General features: G+C 38.2%; 1 pseudogene; it reads left to right on the top strand.

Moving 5' to 3' along the window:
• Nucleotides 1–5,832: 5,832 nt before the first annotated feature.
• On the top strand, nt 5,833–15,928 carry LOC120296967 (annotated as a pseudogene).
• Nucleotides 15,929–21,783: the final 5,855 nt, after the last annotated feature.

The raw sequence follows: 21,783 nt of genomic DNA, 5'->3' as shown, positions 1-21,783 counted from the left end.
TTCTCCATGAATTGTACGCATTGTCATAAATCTTGGACCGTAATGTGTTGTTGGGTAACAGATCGGGATTCTTATTGATTTCTTTGATGGCAAAAATAAAAGCAAGGACATGCTGGTAGTTTTTAGGGATTAGACTGCCAAGAGAATTTTGAATGTTAGATCTTAAGGGCTAATAATTAAGTGACTTGCAGCTTAGATCATCGCTTGCCCATAGAGCTCAACTGAATATCGTTCTCTATATGATGGGGAACTCTTTCTGAAATAAATAGTTCAGATATTCCCCTAAAGCAAAGTAAATAAGTTTCTTTCTTCTGTCATTAATGCACACACTATATATCTGTCTATATATTTTAGGTTTCTTTTTTAAAATTGATACTCTTTTCTTTTGCATTTTACTATATATCTCAATGGTGTAATTCATACAAGTTATAGATGTCATAAAGAAACTATGCTCTTAAATCAGAGAGATGGGGGAGACAGACAGAGAGACAGAGAGGATCTAATCTTCTAGGTAAAGTATATAAGGATACACAAAATTTTGGATGTATACTTTGGATATACAAAATTGCTTCTCCCTTTACGCATCCAAAGTACATTATTAAATATAATATAGCCATAGACATACTTTGTCAGGGTTTCTAATGAGAATTCTTGAAAGGAATTAGGGATGTAAGAATTCCTAATTATTCTCATTCAACTTGCCCAAGGTACTATACCCTACAAATGAAACAATATCTTAGAATTAACATTTTTTAATCTTATTATATATTCCTTATTGTCTACCAGGGGATCTAAATTGTACAGAGAGAACTATTAGGGCTCTGAGCAAATCCATCTTCACACACAGGCTATCTATATGTTTTCAGTCAAAAGTTAATAGCTGAAACCTGCCCCCCACCTCAATTTCTGCTATAAGTGTGCTTGGCATACAAAATGTCAAGACATGGAGAAAATTAGAAGGCAGAATAAGAGATCTATCATTATTTAGAAATAGTCATTTAGGTGGGGAAAGTAAGAATGATCATCAGACCCAAACAGAATCTTCCAAGAATGAAAAACCACTGAAGGTTTTTTAAGGAAAGAATGTTATGGGGTCAGAGACACCTTAGATAAAAATGAAGAATCACTTACTAAGCTTGTGGTGGTGAAGAAAGTGGATGTTCCCTAAACTTCTGTTCCCTATAATTACCAAGTATCATGGATACAAATTCTCCAATTATAATTTCATCTGGGAGATCTGAAGGATGTGTGGAAACTTTTCGCTGATAAGGATCTTTTAGGTTGAAATGTTTTCTGAAGGAATGGTTGAGCTTTACAAGAAGGAAGATTAGAAAAAGAGCTAGGAGCTCTTGAGGCAAGCCCCACCCCAATCTTACCACCATGATAAACAAGAACCCAGCACCTATCACCCAAAGTCACTTTGTTTGAGTTAGGTGACATTTATTTATTTGTGCCACATATTTATACCTTTTCTCATAAACAGCTCAAGGGGCAAACATATACAACCTATCTTCCTCCTCCTATTTTCCCTAAACAGCAACCCTGTGAGGTGATAGGCTGATAGCGAGCAACTTGCCCATGATCATCCAGCTGGCTTTAATGGACTAGAACTCATGGTATCCTGATTTCTAGCCTGATGCCTTAACCACTAGACCAGGGGTCTTCAAACTTGGCCCTTTTATGACTTGTGGACTTCAACTCCCAGAATTCCTCAGCCAGGCACACTGATTGAGGAATTCTGGGAGTTGAAGTCCACAAGTCATAACAGGGCCAAGCTTGAAGAACCCTGCACTAGACCATACTGGCTCTTATAAATTGAGTAAGTAAACAAATCAGCAATAAAATGCTTCTCTTCCCTCATTCTTCCACTGTGGGAATTGACAAGCCTTTCCATTTTTGTCCATATAGGATTCTTACTGCTGTTAACATATGTATTAAATTTCCATTTTCTTTTCCAAATTTTTCATCCAATAGTTCTAAAATAAAATCTTCTGGTTTCAATTTTATACAGTGGTACCTTGGTACTTATCCTTAATTGGTTCCAGTGAATACCAAACAATAAGTAAAAAACAAATTTAAAATAATATAGTGACTCACAAAGGAGCTGACACCAACATGTTTTACCTCAATGAGTACTGAGACAAGATTTTCACATCAAAATGTGTTGAGTATCAAATTCAATGAATTTCAAAGCAGTTGAGTGGGGTGCGGTTTTGCTAGGATGCATCTGGCCCGGGGGCCGGCAGTTTGACATCCCTGCTCTATATAATGACATTAGCTATTTTTTTCTTTTAACAACTTTGCAATCCCTTGCATCAGGGTGGAGTTGGGGCAACTAAATGGAGCTCAAGTGTTTACTGGCCAGATGCCCTTCCTGATGTCTATGCAGAGTTCTCAGCAGACAATTACTCATTGTGCCCAGAGAGAGAAATATCTGCTACTACACATAGGATCAAACCCACAGCCTCCTGATTATGAGAAGAGAGCTCTACCTCTAAGTCACTTCACCCCACCCCTCAATGACATTAGCTATTTAGTTGTGGCCAAATTGTAGAACATCTTTACATCTCTCCTGTGCTTCTACTTTACCTTTTGGTAAGATGCTGAAATCTTCCATTCTAACATGTTAAAGACAAAAGGAGTGTTTAAGTGACAAAGTGGAAATATGTGTCAGTATAGTTGCATTCTCCAAAAATGAAAAGAACAGAAGAAGAGATAATTATTCTTTATACTTCTTCAAAAAAATCAAACTAACAACTGGCAAATACAGTGGTACCCTAGTACTCATTGTTAATTTGTTCAGGGAAGCATGATGAGGACTAAAAATGATGAGTACCAAACAATGTTTTCTCATAAGGAATAATGGCAGCCAATGCTTAGAAGTTCAAGCTTGTGCATGAAACAAACAATGAATACCACCACAAAATTTTCATTTTTCATGTTGAAATGTATTGACCACCAAATTTGATGAGTTTGAAAGCAGTTGAGTACCAAGGTACCACTATATACTTTACTTCCTTCATTCATTCATGGAAACTAATTCCTAAGAGAAGGGAGTGGTCAAACTAGCACTTTGCTGCTACGCAAAAAATTATACAACTATATCTGCATGGTCACTAAGATTTTGAGTGATAAAACTATGCTGGGTTATTTTAATGTTATTATTTCTATTGTATTTAATGCATGATTTATTACGTGTATGCCATTTTTTAAAGCCACTGAAATTTCTGGGTTTCTTTTTTCAATTAAAGCAATGTAAGAGTTTGGAATAATATAAAGCAACGTGCCTACCTAATATACCTCTTTGGTTGCCATTTTAAGAAGTTTTTTTTTTTTAGAAAAACAATGACTATAAGACCAAACTGATGGACCTATTGAAATATGGTTTAGTCATAGTGAACCTAATTTCAAGCTGAAAGAAGAATTGCCATTCCTCATCCTTCACAGAGGATGGTGAGTTTTGATAGAGGACCAAGCCTCTTCTTTTCCACTGCTTCAGGCAACGATGCATGAGATCCCTCTCTCAAAACTCACCACCTCTTTCAAAGTGCATCAAGATCAAAGCCTTCCAGACAACTATTCAGCCACCATGATAGAGCAGTAGTCAGCAGCTGTATCTGTCTCTTTCAGCAATGAACAGGAAGAAATTTTGACAGGAAGTTGCCCAGGAGTCCAGGGGGAGGGAACATCCACAACCAATTTTAATGAGTTAAGTAGCTGGTGCCTACAAAGTGGTCTCCATTCTCCACAGTTCATCCAATTGGCCTTTTATTAGAACAGAGTTCTAATAAAACTACAGAGTTTCTTTTTCCAATATGACCATTTCAGCAAAGCGATGGGCAGAAGAAATAAGTATTTTTTATGAATTAGGAGGTTGTGAGAGGAGAAGGGAGAATTTATCTGGCTATTAAACTATCTCTTCCTCCTTTTAACCAGCATTGCTTTCTTTCGATAGGGAAAGCAGGACTCAGCTCCCCAAATCTGTTATGATCCCAAGATCATTTCTTTCTTTCTTTCTTGATGAGGGGTAGCCAAGAGATGCGTTTGGACCATAACATTTCATCAACTGGAAAAATAGTTGAATAGCTTTGAGAAAGGGGTTTGCCTACCTCATAATTGTCAGAATTAATTAATTAATTAAACTTGTTTTTTGGGAAAGCACAGAACACTTAAACACTTAACAATTTAATTTTACTATTAGCAACAACTTCATGAGGCTCAGTAGGTTGCATTATGAATCACTCAGATGATAATTATTGTAATTTAATACTTTAGTTATGCATAAAACCAACAGAGACTCTCTTTCATTGTTGCAGGCAAAGTGCTGTGATGAAGATGTGCTTGCACTGCTGTGATTGGAGCCAAATTCCTTTGGCATTCAAAAGGACTCAGATACATTGCCATGTGTTTCTACTCTCTGTCCTTTTCCTCCAGGCTTCTTTCAGCAAGACATTTAACCCCATGTGTGGTGACAAAGCACATTTTAAGCTTAATTTCCCTGCCCTCTCCAATGATATAATCATTGGAGAATTTGTGTCTACTATATATCCTGAATTGCCTTTACTCCACTTTATGGAACACCCAGAAGGATCCTTGCGTGGAAAGCAAGTACTCTTTTGAAAGAAACCTTTCAGGTTTTTTTTTAATGTGATTGAATTCAAGAGATTCCCATTAAAATTTTTCCACTGTAGATGAGAATCAAAACTGCTTTAGGCATGATTCTTATTTATAAATCTCTCTTAGTCAGGTGCTAGAATATAGCTGTTGAATGTAGCCTTGTAGATTCCTGGTTTTTCATGTGGCTGTTGCTACACAAGAATTAATCTGATCATTAAAAAATTCCTAAGTTTAATTTTAACAATATTGTTCCTCTATTTGTTTATTTTGTATGCAAAAAGAAAAAGAATCCTTGTTAAAAATATCTAGCATGATATCTTAATAAAATTTATAAATATATATCTATGATTCTCATAATCCAAATTTCTTTTTCTGACAAAGAATTAAAGAATTAAATTGGGAGACTAAGATGGCCATTTCGAGCTCATTCTGCTCTCTTCAGTTAGCCACACCCTTTTATGGGATTCGAACCTGGGCAGTTTACATACTAGGCAGTGATTTAACCACCAAGCCACAGGCTCTCCTCCCTCTTTGCCAGCTCATAATATATAATGACATCATTAGGATTTTATCATTTATTCCTTATTTGCAAACACTTCTATATACCAAGACTTTTATTTTAAATAGATTATGGTTGCTTGAGATTTCTATTTATCATGCTGTATGTCTCCTTAGTACTTTAAGGCATAGAAAGGTGGGTCATTTTAAAATGTATGGGTGTGATCAAATGTTACAGTACATTTTGAGTATTTGGATTGTCTTAACAGTTGGGACAATTCATCAGTTTTTGCCCTCTAATTTCATTGCTATGCTACACATAAGAAATAATCCTTTTAATTGCATTAAAACCCTGTTTTAAACTTCTCAAAGTATGATGCCCAGATGCCCACATGATCCTCAAGTGACATTCAGACATTCCAACAAAGCTCCTCATTCCATGCTTTCCTCATCTCTGGAATATCTTAACTACTGAAATTTAAGAATGAAGGTTTTATTCTTTTTAAAACAATGCTTCAGAATATGGGTGCATTCTTCACTTCTCTAATACTCATTAAAGCAGACAAATATATCATTTTAGGCAAAGAGAAAAGCACTATCAAAGAAGTCTATCTAAATCCAATCCTTGTCACTTTCTAAGATTGTAGAACTAACTGAAACTCTTCTTGCAGGCCGTTGCCTAAAAACCTACAGCATATCCTAGCCTTCAGTTTTGCCATTCAGGAGATCAACGTAAATGAGAACTTGTTACCCAACATCACCTTGGTCTCCAAGGTCTATGACAATGGTTTTCAAGCACTGAAAGCCTCTGAGAACCTTTTGACTCTTTTCTTTGTTGAAGGCCGTTGTCCCCTCAATTACAGGAGGGGAAAGGAGCAAAACATCATGGCTGTCATTGGTGATCTCCCTTCCCAGAACACCATACAGATGGCCAATGTATTAAATGCTTACAAAATTCCACAGGTAGGTATCCGGGCTCACATAAATGCACAAGAAAGGAAAGAGTGGTGGTTAAAAGTGGAGAGAACCCCTCAAAAACAGCTGCAATATTGGGGAGCTGATTTGGGGTAGTTTTATTTATTTATTTTCCCAGAGAAATGTAATGTATCAATTAATTCTTAATAAGCACAAACGTCATATTTTGTTTGTAAGAAATGGTGTAGGTATCATTGTTTCTGTCTTCTTCTTCTTCTTCTTCTTCTTCTTCTTCTTCTTCTTCTTCTTCTTCTTCTTCTTCTTCTTCTTCTTCTTCTTCTTCTTCTTCTTCTTCTTTGGGTGTTGAGAGAGATACAAAATTCTGGTTCTTGCTCTTCTGGTGGACTCAACCATTGCTAATTGATGCTGTAATAGTGTGTCTGATGTTGTCTCTCCATCTTCTTTGACTTTCTCCCCTCTCTGTAAATGCCACAACAATGTTAAATACATTTATCAGTAAAGCACTAGTTATCTTAACCTTATAATATAAAATGCCAGATGAATACTCTCAGATACTGTCAGGTCCTTAATGAATAAGGCTCCTCTCTTGTTACTCATTCCTATCTCCTCTCTATTTCTGGTTAGCACAATCAAAAACTGAGATGATTTTTGTCTAAAAAGTGTTGAATGGAATGCTAATGACGGTCTGGTTGCAAAAGCTCTGAGGAAAGATTTGTTGAGCCTCAGGTTTAGTATTTGTCTTTCCCATTAAGATTTTCTATGGAAAAACAGTATCCAAAAGAAATGTACTTACTTCCATTTTTTGATGTGTCTGCAGAAGCAATACTTAGTCTAAAAGTACATCATTATTATTCACTCTTTGCAGCTCAGTTATGGCTCTTTTGACCTTGCATTGAGTGATAAAATGCAGTTTCCTTCTTTCTTCTGGATGACTCCTAATGAAAACCTTCACTATGTTGGGATTATTCAGCTCTTGAAACATTTTGGATGGAATTGGATCGGCCTTCTCATCCCAGAAGACACCACTGGAGAGAGATTTTTCAGAATTCTGAGGCCAAAATTAATTCAGAGAGATATTTGCATTTCTTTTATTCAATTTATTCCAAGACTGATAAATTACGAACCCAGTACATTCCGGAAGAATAATCTAAATAGCATAGGACGTTCCTTATTGAATAGTAAACCCAATGTAATAGTTGTTTATGGGGACATGCAATCTATAGAAGGCTTACGAGTAATTCTTGAATGGTATGAAATTAATAGAAGGCTCCCCATAGAGAGGGTTTGGATCATAAGTGCTCTGTGGGATGTGACTTCCGTCTTTGTGCCCCAGAAATTCACAGCGTTGTCCTTCAATGGCAGTTTGTCTTTTGCCCTACACACAAATATGGTACCAGGTTTTCAAAAGTTCCTTGAGAACCTAAATCCATTTCATTCTAAAATGTATTTCCTATCTATGTTCTGGGGTGCTGCATTTACCTGTTCATTTCCAATGTACAAAATGTATGCATCAGGCAAAGGAAACTGCACTGGGAAAGAGGATCTGCAGAGTCTCCCTGGAACTGTCTTTGAAATGGAGATGTCTGGCCAGAGCTACAATATTTACAATGCTGTGTATGCTGTAGCACATAGTCTCCATGCTATGTATTCATCCAGAGCCAGGCAGAAGAGAATGGGCAATGGAGAGAAGTGGAATTTTCTGAAAGTCCAACCTTGGCAAGTGAGTTATAGTGCTTTCTACTTTAATGGGAATGTAGCCATAATAACATATTAATTTCAATTTTTACAAAATTCACTAACAATATATTTTTACTCCAATCCCATCTGCATTTACCTGAAAGTGTCTGATTGAACAAAACATGATTTCGTTTAGGTAATGTAGGAGATTATTACTAGGCTGAGCTCGAGGATGGGGTCAAAAGCATCATGAGTCTGGCATCTCTCTATCCCTATAAGAGACCTAAGTCCAGCCCTCTTTAAAATCCATTCATTCTTTTCTGGCACCAATTCACCTTGGCCATTAATAGTTCAGAGTCTCGTGTATAGATAGCAGGAAATAAAATTGTAGTACTGTTCTGGTTCCTCATCTCTTGCATCTCACAGGTTGGCATAGAACAAATAACATTATCAGATTCTTCATTAAGCTATTCCTCTAGAGTAGAAGAATTACATATCTAAAAATTTAAAATTGCTGTTTATAATTTTTAGTTGTCTAGACGCTTGGTGGTAATCTCTGAAATTGCTTATTCCTTATTTCTTGTCGCCATATTGTTATATTTTTAGGTATTGTTCTATATTTTAGGTATCACATTAGATATATGGAAGTAATTTTTCTCCCAGGGGCTTTCTGCTCCCTTTCCAATCTTCAGTTCCCAAAATTCTCAAATCCAGAAAAAGACTACCTTTTTTGTAGCACTTTCTGGTTGAGTAGCAGAAGAAAAATTCACTAAAGTAAAGAGAAGGAGGAATTTCTATACAATAGTAATAATAATAATAATAATAATAATAATAATAATAATAATAATAATAACAACAACAACAACAACAACAACAATAATAATAATCCCCCAGTGAGGCACTACATTGACGTGGTTGTGGAGCTTGTGTACTCTGAGGAAGATGAGAGCTATGCCAGAGGTTCAACCTCACTGGACAGGTCTCATCAGAGGAGTCAGACAAAGAGTGTCTCTTCTATAAAAAATATGGTGAGACGTAAATTTCAGAATGCCATACCGGCTCGGATGTTGCCCGGGTTAACAAGGTCCACGCTAGATATTGGAGTTCCTGGATATCTGGTGAAAAATGGGTTACAGGACTCAGGACTGTTGGCTGAGCAACCAGGGCCAGCAGCTGCAGAACTACTGGAAGAAAAGGTGTTTACCCGTCGCAGATACACAGTGATGGAAAACAAAGAAATAATGATCTGTTACTACAGATCAAGTCCAACAAGAAGAGGATATCAAAAACGAATGCACCAGTTCTGGAAAAAACAACATCCAGAATCAGAAATAACAGAACAGAGACTAGCAACTCAATGCAGATTTATAATATGAAATAAAGTATTCACAGAAACAGAATTGGACGAACTGCAAAGGCCTGAGCAGGGGGTTGGACTAGATGATCTCCAAGTTCCCTTCCAACTTTATTATTATTATTATTATTATTGATCATCGCACAGTCAGCCAGATGTTCAGACTGGATTTGGCATTTTGTCTACCTATCGAGTCCTTACCCAGGACCTGGGATAGGCAGATGTGGATGTTTGATGGTATTACAGGTATCGTCGCAGGATGGAAGCAGTTCCTATAAGGCCGCCTTTTGCAATTGACTAATAGCGAATTTGTCAATGCCAATGGTGTTCAAGTGGTGCTCCAGTTGTTTTGGGATTGCACCCAAGGAGCCTATTACTATTGGTACTACCCTTGCTTGCTTTTGCCACAGTCTTTCTATTTCTATTTGTAGGTCTTTGTATTTTGTTATCTTCTCCAGTTCTTTCTCTTCTATTCTGCTGTCTCCAGGCACTGCCACGTCCACTATCCAGACTTTTTTGTCTTTCTTATCGACAATTGTTAAGTCTGGGGTGTTATGTTGCAGGTGCTTGTCTGTTTGAATTCTGAAGTCCCAGAGCAGTTTAATTTTATCATTTTCTATGACTTTCTCTATTTTATGATCCCACCAGTTTTTGCTTACAGGCAAATGATATTTTTTTCAGATCTTCCAATGCACCATTGTTGCTACTTTGTCATGCCGCTGCTTGTAATCAGTCTGTGCAATCTTCTTGCAACAGCTTACCAAGTGGTCCACTGTTTCTTCAGCTTCTTTGCATAGGCGGCACTTACTGTCTGTTGCTGTCTTCTCAATTTTGACTTTGTATGCATTTGTCCTTAAGGCTTGATCTTGTGCAGCCAGAATTAGTCTGTGCGATGATCGATAATAATAATAATAATAATAATAATAATAATAATAATAATAATAATAATAATAATAATAATAATAATAATGGAATAAAGTTGGAGACAGGGGTAGTATAGGATGAAAATACTTGTCTTTCTCTAAGATATGCTTGGTGTAGATATTTTCAGTCCCACAATGGAACTTCATAATCATGTTTTCTGGGACAGAATTCCCAAAAATATGGTGACATCCATTATATATAATGTGCTGCCACAAACCTATTCTCCAAAGCATCTGAAGGCAGAATAAGAAGTAATGGATGGAAAATAATCAAGGAGAGAAGCAACCTAAAACTAAGGAGTAATTTCCTGACATTTAGAACAATTAATCAGTGAAATGATTTGCTTCCATAAGTTGTGGATGCTCCAACATTGGAGGTTTTTAAAAAGATATTGAACAACCATTTGTCTGAAATGATATAGGACAGGGGTCTCCAACCTGTGGTCCATGACCCGGTACTGGCCTGCGGTCTCTGAGTCACCCAACTGCAGGAATGGTTGGCGAATGTGGGAGCGCTAGGGCTCCTGCCAGTGTCACGCAGGTGCTAGTGGCCTTTTGTGCATGCATGCAAGTGTTAGCCACCCATTTGTGCATGCGCATGGGCACTAGCAGCCCATTTGCAGCCCCTAGCATCCTGCTTGCACAGGCATGCAGATGGCATGAAACAGCACGGCTGCAGGTGTGTGGGTCCTAGTGCCGCTGTCATGCACGTGCTTGTTTGTCCATGCCTACGCACACTCACACATTTCTCTGCTCCTCCTTTCCCTCTGGGCTGCCAACCCGGAAAGTTTGGGGAGGTCTAGTATAGGACAGGCATTTGTCTGAAATGATCTAGGGCAGTGGTGGCGAACCTATGGCACATGTGTCGCACTCAGAGCCCTCTCTGTTGGCACACACGCTGCCAATGCCAGCAGCAGGTCCATCAGACCGCCACCACCACCCAGAGCAGGACCCCCACCCAGCACAAAGCAGGCGAAGAAGCCAACTTGCAAGCTGAAGTAGAAGTGGTAGAACAGAGGTCACAAACCATTGTCGATTGGTGGACTGGAAGAAAAGGGAGGGGGAAGTATTTTACATGCATGCGTGCATGCATGGGGCCGTGAGCATGCATGTGCTACAAATAGGTGTGGCTAGTGCCTGCATGATATTCACTAGCCCTGCCTCATTCTTGCATGGTGCAGCACTTTGTATCTGTACCCCGCAGCGCGGCAGAGGCCATTTTTGCACCATGCCCCACGGTGACCCATTTTTGCGCCACTGGTTTTTGAATGGCAGAGGTGGCACTCAGAAGCGTCTACCTGCCCCCCCCCCAGGGCACCACAATGCTGATGCGCCCCTGGAACTTTGCGATAAATAAGTGGGTTTGGGGTTTCGATTTAGGCTCTTGGTCTCTAAAAGGTTCGCCATCATTGATCTAGGGTCTCCAACTTGAGAAAGAGGTTGGAGTAGAAGACCTTCAAGGTCCTTTCCAATTCTGTTATTCTAATATTCTGTTTTTCTATTATATTTCTTAGCAATAATTTTTGTCTCATGAAATGCAAAATTTGGAAGAGCAATCTATCTGACAAAATCTGTATTAATTACTTAAACTTAAAAAATATGAACATATTCCTGCAAAGTAGAATTATGCCTTTGAACATAAAAAAATATTAACTCAAATGTTCATTAAAAATCAAGCTCAGCACCATTTGGTAAATCACAGCATGGAACTGTAAATCCTATTGCCTACTATTAGCATAATTTCTCACTTATCTCTCTTATCTTTTAGCTTCGTTTATTTCTGACAAAACTCCATTTCAACAATAGTGCTGGGGAAGAAATAGCTTTCAATGAGAATGGAAATCTGGCAGCAGCATCATCAACTTGATTACTTTCCCCAATCGATCCTTTAAGAAGATCCAAGTTGGACATATTGAACCTCAGAGTTCTCAGAAGGAAGACCTCACCATTAATACAACTGACATTGTATGGAATCCCAAATTTAAGCAGGTGAATTTTAAAAAAACAACTAAAATGGTGATATTTTCTCAATTTCTGGAATTTTAAAGAAGTAAACTGAGAATGGTTCCAAAGTCATTTGAAATCTTCCTAATGATGTTAGAACAATTTTGTATCCTGGAAAAATGAAGCAATTCTCAATTCTACATTATACTTTCAGATTGTGGGGAAAGAGAGCTTTGCTGGCTGGGGTTATGGACCATCTGGGTCCAGAGGACTTTCCCACTAATGGGTTTATCTGACTGTTTAGTTGATGGTTGAATCAGTTTCAGAACCAAAGCATGAAAACGGTCAGCATATCTATTCACCACTTCAGCCTAACCTACACATCCCATCTCCCTGGAGTTTTGCAGGGCATGTTTCTCTTGCCACTCACAGTTTTTCCTTCCCATAGCCAATTCAAACATCTGGGGACAGCTGCTGGCCATTTTGATACAGTGGTTTTTTCAAGTGATGTGCTTTGGAAAAGTATAGTAAATTTCCTGCTTTAGAGAAGTGAATAGCTTTTCAGCAGGCACTGATGCTTATGCATTTTGAAATACAGGCAAGATTGAACTAATGTGCTATCCCATTGTATTGCTCATCACAGAATAGGAGAGATTAATTGGACATCTACTAAAACTGACCATCACCCCAAGTCTTGCACTCACCACACCTGCATTTGCTTCCTTGATTGGTATAATTTGTTCTAGTATGGTAGCCTCTGTGGTGGGAATGCCCCCTTGCACATCTCAGAAGCTTCATTCTACTGCTTATGAAATGCTTTGGATATACTGTATGTCAGGCTGTGCCAAGTGGTCGGTCTTATACCTTCTTTCTTCCTTTTTCTCCCCATTGTGTTGCACAGAAATCTTATGACAAATGATTGTGGGCACCCATTCTGATTGAATTGTTCATGTAGCTACCTGCTCTCCAGCTGTTTGTCTTGCTGGTTACTCCAGTGGCTTTTCACCTTGCCTTATAGTATTATGATGCAACTCTTTTTGTGTGACAGTGGATGGTTGCTGTTAAAATTCAAAATTGTGGAACATTGGTGGCCTTGTGATAAACTGTGGTTTCTAGGTATCCCAAAGATGCTTTTTCATGCAGCAACTGGACTTTCTTGTTTTTCTTTGAAGACATTTCACTTCTCATCCAAGAGCTGAAGTAGCCTCTTGGATGAGAAGTGAAACATCTTCAAAGAAAAATAGCATAGTCCAGTTGCCTTGTAAAAAAGAATTTTTGGGATTACTATGACCTGGATAACGAGAATCTCCATAGACATTTAGCTCTAGTTTCTAGGCTTCCATCTTCTGTGTTTACAAGTACATCTAAAAATCATAATTGCCTAGTTGTTTTTCCTTCATTGTGAACTGTATATTAGGGAGGATGGAGTTCAGTATGGTATGAAAATCTGTAAGTGTATTTCTCTTGATGAGGACAAATATCTCATCCACATAGCAGTACCAGAATTTAGATATGTAGTTATGAAATATATGGTGTTCTAGTTCATGCAGGACTGTTTCTCCTGCATGAATTCCTGACATTCATCAGATGAGGAGCCCCAAACTCATTGGTAGCCTCACACTGCAATGGACAAGGATACACATCCAATTTTCAACTTTTAAGATTGTTGGACGAGGCACAAAAATAGCCAGGGAAGTGATGGAAGCCTGGGAACGGTCCCCTGATCATTCATTAGGAATGATGATTTACATTTAGCCTAGTACTTAAAAGGTGAGGGCTGGGCAGCACACGCTAATGACTTAAAAGCCAGCCATCAACATCTAAAAAGCCACTTACCACAGGCACTATAAATACCACACACAGAACAGCACATACTGTGTTAGAGAGAAGTTCCTAGAAAATGGGTTCCAACACAAGTCCAAAAGCTTGGAATACAACCTCGGGTCCCAAAGAATGACCCAGATTAGATCCTGCAATATTATCCTGGGACACACATATTGGCCTTCATTTGTGACTACATTTATTATACATGGAGAATTAGGACACCATTCTCCAATGGCAATGCAACACAGAGATAATTGAAAAAGGACAGCAAATGCTACGAAGGAATATATTTGCCATCAGCTCAAGGAAGTGAGGAAGACTAAATATGGATGTCATTACCAATCAAAATTCTTAGAAATTCAACATTTCTCATATAAGTTTATTTCTTATTATTTGTCAAATTAAGACAGGTCATTAAGTTTGTGAGAGATTCTTCCATGACCCTCTTCAGGACTTTTCAAATTCTCTTATGTATGATGTAGGAATTGTGAAGGGATTTTTATCCAAATTTTCAATAGCATTTAGAAGATTGTTCAGATGTTTACTTCTACTCTGACTGAATCTAGAAATCAGTTCTAGGAATTCAAAATTTTGCATTAAAGAACTTACAAGAAAATGATTGCTTTAGGATTTATTTACAGAGAATGACTGCTGACTGATTGAGTAAAAACCAGATTATAATTCTTCTTAATTATTTATTCTTTCCATTCCCATTAGACACCACCTTCTGCCACCTGTGTAGACAGTTGCTATCCTGGGTACCGGAAATTAATTAAGGAGGGGAAACAGGTTTGCTGCTATGACTGTGTCCAATGTTCAGAGGGAAGCATTTCCACCATGGTTGGTAAGAAAAAGAGATCTACGGTAATACTGTATCTCTTTAAAAATACATTATTCTCTAATCAAGTTTGGGTTTTTTAATATAATTTTAAATACAAGAATAGATTGATTGGGATCTCTCACCTGCCTTGTTTTCTTTCTTCCTTTTTTAAATAGAAGCTTTTCTTTATTTCGGTGTGTAATCTCTTCTTCAAGAAACATGGCATATTAAATAAACTTTTAAAAAGATTTTCGTAAGGCAAAATTTTTGAAAGAGGTTTATTTTCTTTATATGAAGCCAATTCTACTTATCAGATTCAAGTGGTAATATGGAAACTTGCTCAGAATACAACCATACTTTTATGTGTGAAGATTCCAAAAACTGTTTCAGCAAGGAATAATTTTTAAAACCTAATATCAATTCAATGTGTAGAATTTTTAAAGATCTTATTTATGGTTTTTAGATTCCAAGCAATGTGAGAGGTGCCCAGAAGAACAATATCCAAATGACAAACACCATCAATGTATTCCCAAAATTATCGCCTACTTATCCTACAAAGAATTCCTGGGAGAAATCCTGACTAGCATTGCTGTTTCTTTTGCTGTAATCACAATTGTAGTGATGGGGACATTTCTCCGCCACCAAAACACTCCCATTGTCAAAGCCAACAATTGGGATATCACCTGCACTTTGCTTTTCTCACTCCTGCTGTGTTTTCTTTGCTCTTTCTTCTTTCTCGGATGCCCAGGGATAGTCACATGTCTCCTCCGGCAAGCAGTTTTTGGAGTTGTCTTCTCCATCGCGGTATCTTGTGTGTTAGCCAAAACCATCACTGTGGTTCTGGCCTTCATAGCCACAAAGCCAGGGAACCGCATGAGGTGGTGGGTAGGGAAAAGCCTGTCTGTCTCAGTCATTGTTTTTTGCTCACTTATTCAAACAAGCATCTGTGTTGTGTGGTTGACCATTTCTCCTCCTTTCCCAGAATTGGACATGCATTCCCAATTGGATGAGATCTTAGTGCAATGCAACGAAGGCTCAGAGATCATGTTTTATGTTGTGCTGGGCTACATGTGGCTTTTGGCCCTCATCAGCTTCGTGGTGGCCTTCTTTGCCCGGAAGTTGCCTGACAGTTTCAATGAAGCCAAACTCATCACCTTCAGCATGCTGGTCTTCTGCAGTGTTTGGGTCTCCTTTGTGCCCACCTACTTAAGCACTAAGGGGAAATCCATGGTGGCTGTGGAGGTCTTCTCTATCTTGGCCTCAAGTGGTGGTTTATTAGGTTGCATTTTTATGCCCAAGTGCTATATTATCATGCTGAGACCAGAGCTGAATACCAGAGAGCAGCTAGTTAGGAAAAAGACTAGTGTGGTTTCAAGTGCAGCGTAAATGCTGCCCCAATTCCTAATTTTGCTGAATACAACAGATGATTGGTCAAAGAATTTTATTCAGGAATAGATGTCTTCTTCCATTTTTGAAAGCAATAACATTTAGACTTGTATACAGCTCCATAGCAATTTCAGCACTCTCTGCACGGTTTACCATGTAAACATTACTTGCATATTACCCCCAACAATCTGGGTCCTCATTTACAGACCTCAGAAGGTTGGAAAGCTGAGCGAACCTTGAGCCTCGTCAAGATCAAACTCCAGGCTGTAGGCAGACTTTGTATACAATACTGTCTTCTAACCCTATGCCACCATGGCTCTTAATGTAAGAAACTTCACAAACACGCAATAACAAGGAAAAATGTGCACTATTTTTTCTGGATTTAGATGTCTTTGTCTTTGATCAATAAATTGAAAACTACAGTCAGAAATATAGTGGCTAGGATGTCCACAACTAATCTTTTTTATTTAATAAGATTTTGTCTTCTTTATATTGAATTACAATAAAATGCTAATATGATTTATTGTCATGTATTTACTGGTGTCCTCTTTCCAACACATTTTCGTTTTAATATCATATTTTAAATTTCAGGGTATGGGGATCAGATTCAAAATTTTGGAAAATGCCAACACCTCAGAATGTTATGCTCTGCTATAAAACATGATGAGTCAGACCATCCAAATTACTTCTCTACTGGTGGAAACATTTTCTGCCTGGGTATATCAACAAAATACTGATTTGTTATTAGCAATTTTACTTCAGCTTACAATATTTACGCAATTTTATTATATTGTCAACACACTTTCTTTGCCATCTTGTCCCTTATTTTATTTATTTTTTATTGAATTTATAAAGCTACCCACCACGCATGGAAGCGAAATCTCAGTGATGCACAACAAAGAGGTAAAACCACAGATAAAAACCACAGATATAAATATATATACAAATCATATGAACAGTAAATATAAAAACAGAAATGCAAATCCTAGGTGAAGGGAGAGTAAAACTAGCCATCTCAGCAATAGAGCCATCTACACATGTCTCCCATTCCCTGAGACCCCCAGGTCCGATGACATAATCAACTCTTCAGGGCCTTCAGGAATTAAACAGGATAGAGCTCATCTAATTTTAGGGACAAAGAATGTTCCATAAGCCGGATAACACAGCAGAGAAGTTACATTTCATAGGAACCACTAAATACGTGTCCCTATCTGATGGTCCCCACAGCATGCATCCTCTAGCACATCTGATGAGGTAACCTGATGTAATCAGGGAGAGGCGGTCCATAAAATAGCCTGGCCCCATGTCATGAAGGAGTCATGTTTATTGCTTATTCTTTTTTTTTATTGTATTCCTCCTAGCGTTACATTGTTTGAGTTGGGTGGCCGTATAAATCTAATAAACAAATACATCAACAAAGAAAAGATGCTGATAGAATCCTCACAGAGGATGTGGCTTTCTTTCATTTCAATAGAAAAATAGATATTGAGAATCAAAAGTACAATATGCTTGATGAGGAAAAAAGTGATAATTAAAACAAAAATACACCATTTGCACATCTCATCTTGAGGTAAGTAAATGAGGGATAAGGCCAATTGTGATTTCTCTATAATAGCCCTACATAGCACAGAAACTTACAAAGGTAGATTTCAGATGCCCAAATAAATGAGGTTCTGAATGTACACAATTGATTATGTGCCAACCTCACTGAAAAGAAAAGGAAATATAAGTCTATTGTTAAGTATATAATGGAAGGGGGAAGGGTTTTCCATTCACAGATTGGCATAATTTAACTATCAGGCAATGTCCATGCCAAGAAAGCCACCATGACATTGATGATCCCAATTAGACACTTCATCCCAGTACAATGATCTCTGAGACATCTCTTACATAATCGTATGAGCTATCTATCTGGGCATGGATATCAGATGTGGAAAAAAGTGCAAGTTGACTCTTCAAAGCACAATTGTTGATGTGAAGGAATGAACAGATCATGAAGACTAAAATAGTTTTCTACTGACCTACTTCATTTGTGACCAAGGAAAGAGAAAGACTTAAGGAAGCCAAAAAGCACTCAAAAGTTCTTCAGAGGACAATCTTACCATTTCTTTGAAAATACAACAAACGCTGGCAGTTTTATTGAAGAAAAAAACTGACATGCTTCATTGTTCATCCTATCAGGTTATTCCAGAGGAACGGAAGCTGACTGGCACTTCTTGGCTACTTGACTAAATGCTTGTTTCATACCCCAGGCCTCTGAGTCAATCTCCAATTCAAGAAATGTGTTAAGCCTATGTTCAAAAGCAGTTCCATCAGCAGAGGATTTGTGAGAAGGCAGATGCATATGATAGTGCAGGATAAAGAGATCTGGCTTGTATAATCGCACCAATACCATGCCTGTCCATTGTTTAGACAGTATGGATTTATCTGTGTCCTCCTCCATACTGGGGGAAAGGTAGGCAGGTTCAGAGATGGGAAGAGAACACTTTCACTGAGCTGAGAAGGAGCATTCTAGGACCCTGTCACCACTGCATGCAAACAGGGATCTTGAACTTTCTACCAAAATATCCATCATTCTCCAGATTGTCCCATCCTGCTCTAAAAAATCTTTGCCCAACTTCAGGAGTCTTCCCTTGAAAAGTAGTAACCAAACTCTCAATATAATTCTTAATGCTTTGTCAGATGAATAGAACAAGGTATCTAATCTTGTTAGTATTTAAATCTGCATTCATTTAGCAAACCTATATAGCTTCCCATCCATACACAAATATATCTGAGCAGCTAATAAAGTATATATAAAAGCAAAATATAAACACCATTGGAAACATCATTTAAAAATCAATTGAGTCTCTTACAAGACATATAAGAATTAAACAACTTCCACCTCCATTAAAGGACTCCACCAATATTCTAGCCCCAATGACTGAAGAAGGAACCAAGTCTTCAAGATTTCTAGAAAGTCCACATGGTTGGGACCATTTGAATTTTGGAAAGAAGCTTTACAGTACAGAAGACATATGTCCAGGATCCCACTCAGTATCATTCTTTCACAAAATGGATCCAGAATTTCCCAACCTGCCAGAACTGTGACAACACTGAAAACAGGCAGCCCTGCACATTACTATGTATCATGTAGCAGTTTAAAAATGACAACCAACATTTGATCAAGAGCATCATGTCATATTGCATTACAGTCTGGTTTGGAAGCATTACTGCTTCAGACTGGAAGGCTATGCAGAGAATGGTGAGGATGGCAGAAAAGATTATTGGCAGTTCCCTTCCTTCAATCCAGGACATAGCATATAAGCATTGCTTGAGCAGGGTCCGCAATATTGTCTGAGACACTACATATCCACTTCATAACCTGTTTTCCTTGTTACCTTCTGGGAGGAGGCTTCTGGGTATCCAAAACAGAACATCCAGATTCAGTTTCACTTTTGTTCCATATAGTATCAACCTTGTGAACTCTCAACCTTCCTCCTTCCACTATATGGGGAAAAAAGTGGGGCAAAAAAGTATTTAGTCAGCCACCAATTGTGCAAGTTCTCCCACTTAAAAAGATGAGAGAGGCCTGTAATTGTCATCATAGGTAGACCGCAAATATGAGAGACAAAATGAGAAAACAAATTCAGACAATCACATTGTCTGATTTGGAAAGAATTTATGTGCAAATTATAATGGAAAATAAGTATTTGGTCACCTAAAAACAAGCAAGATTTCTGGCTCTCACAGACCTGTAACTTCTTCTTTAAGAGGCTCCTCTGTCCTCCATTCATTACCTGTATTAATGGCACCTGTTTGAACTTGTTATCAGTATAAAAGACATCTGTCCACAACCTCAAACGGTCACACTCCAAACTCCAGTATTGTGAAAGGACACCAGAAACAAAATTGTAAAACTGCACCAGGCTGGGAAGACTGAATCTGCAATAGGCAAGCAGCTTGGTGAGAAGAAATCAACTGTGGGAGCAATAATTAGAAAATGGAAGACATACAAGACCACTGATAATCTCCCTCGATCTGGGGCTCCACGCAAGATCTTACCCCTTGGGGTCAACATGATCACAAGAACGGTGAGCAAAAATCCCAGAACCACACGGGGGGACCTAGTGAATGACCTGCAGAGAGCTCGGACCAACGTAAAAAAGGCAACCATCAGTAACACACTACGCCGCCAGGGACTAAGATTCTGCAGTGCCAAACATGTCCCCCTGCTTAAGCCAGTACATGTCCGGGCCCATCTGAAGTTTGCTAGAGAGCATTTGGATGATCCAGAAGAGAATTGGGAAAATGTCCTATGGTCAGATGAAACCAAAGTAGAACTGTTTGGTAGAAACACAACTCGTCGTTTTTGGAGGAGAGAGAATGCTGAGTTGCATCCAAACAACACCATACCTACTGTGAAGCATGGAGGTGGCAACATCATGCTTTGGGGCTGTTTCTCTGCAAAGGGACTAGGACGACTGATCCATGTACAGGAAAGAATGAATGGGGCCATGTATCGTGAGATTTTGAGTGCAAACCTCCTTCCATCAGCAAGGGCATTGAAGATGAAATATGGCTGGGTCTTTCAGCATGACAATGATCCCAAACACACTGCCCGAGCAATGAAGGAGTGGCTTCGTAAGAAGCATTTCAAGGTTTTGGAGTGGCCTAGCCAGTCTCCAGATCTCAACCCCATAGAAAATCTTTGGAGGGAGTTGAAAGTCTGTGTTGCCCAGTGACAGTCCCAAAACATCAATGCTCTAGAGGAGATCTGCATGAAGGAATGGGCCAAAATACCAGCAACAGTGTGTGCCAACCTTGTGAAGACTTACAGAAAACGTTTGACCTCTGTCATTGCCAACAAAGGATATATAACAAAGTATTGAGATGAATTTTTGATATTGACCAAATACTTATTTTCCACCATAATTTGCAAATAAATTCTTTCCAAATCAGACAATGTGATTTGTCTGGATTTGTTTGCTCATTTTGTCTCTCATAGTTGAGGTCTACCTATGATGACAATTACAGGCCTCTCTCATCTTTTTAAGTGGGAGAACTTGCACAATTGCCCCACTGTATATCATGTGTATATATGATATACAGTAGGGCAATACTTTTTTGCCCCACTGTATATCATGTGTATATATGTGTTATGCATGTGTATGGATAGATATATACTTTCTTTTGAGAGCAGGCAACAGAATTTCAGTTTTAATGTGGGCCAGTATACTCATACTAAAAAATGACAAATACAATTGCACTGCAAACCAGACACAGCTTCCAAATGCTTTTGAAGGGCAGTTCCAAGTATGTCCGTTGCAATAGACCAACTGATAATGAGCATTGGATCCGAAATCAGCAATAAGTATAAATGGCACACCAGCAAACTTTATGCAAAATTCTCCTGCCTCACCCGCCTTTTTCTCAAAAAGAAGACTTGAACCATATAAGTAACAGCCTCTTATATTTCTGGAATTTCTTTTATTTTTGTGGGATTAGATTAATTTTAATAGAATCACCTCCTAGTTTCAACAGAAAGCAAAATAACTCAGTCGATAAACTTCCTGTACACAAGACTGAACTTAATTTCTTTAATAGAGCTACCAACTATCTGCTTTGCAAAGAATCTTGGCCAATTTCCATTATTATTAATTTGATCAATAATTTTCAATTAATCATTGAAACAAAAAAACTTGAAGCTCCTTTTTAAATTTATTCTTATTTTTTGTTTCTGCACTATTGTATTTTCTTTTCTTTTTTCTTAATGTTAGTTTTTATGTTAGTTTAAAGCTTTTAGTAATATATATATTAAACAA

This window comes from Crotalus tigris, unplaced genomic scaffold, assembly GCF_016545835.1.
Source record: "Crotalus tigris isolate CLP2741 ecotype Arizona unplaced genomic scaffold, ASM1654583v1 scf7180000022016.99658, whole genome shotgun sequence".
NCBI classification, from domain to species: Eukaryota; Metazoa; Chordata; class Lepidosauria; order Squamata; family Viperidae; genus Crotalus; species Crotalus tigris.
The sequence above is the reverse complement of the archived record's forward strand: the minus strand, read 5'-3'. Positions and strand labels throughout refer to the sequence as shown.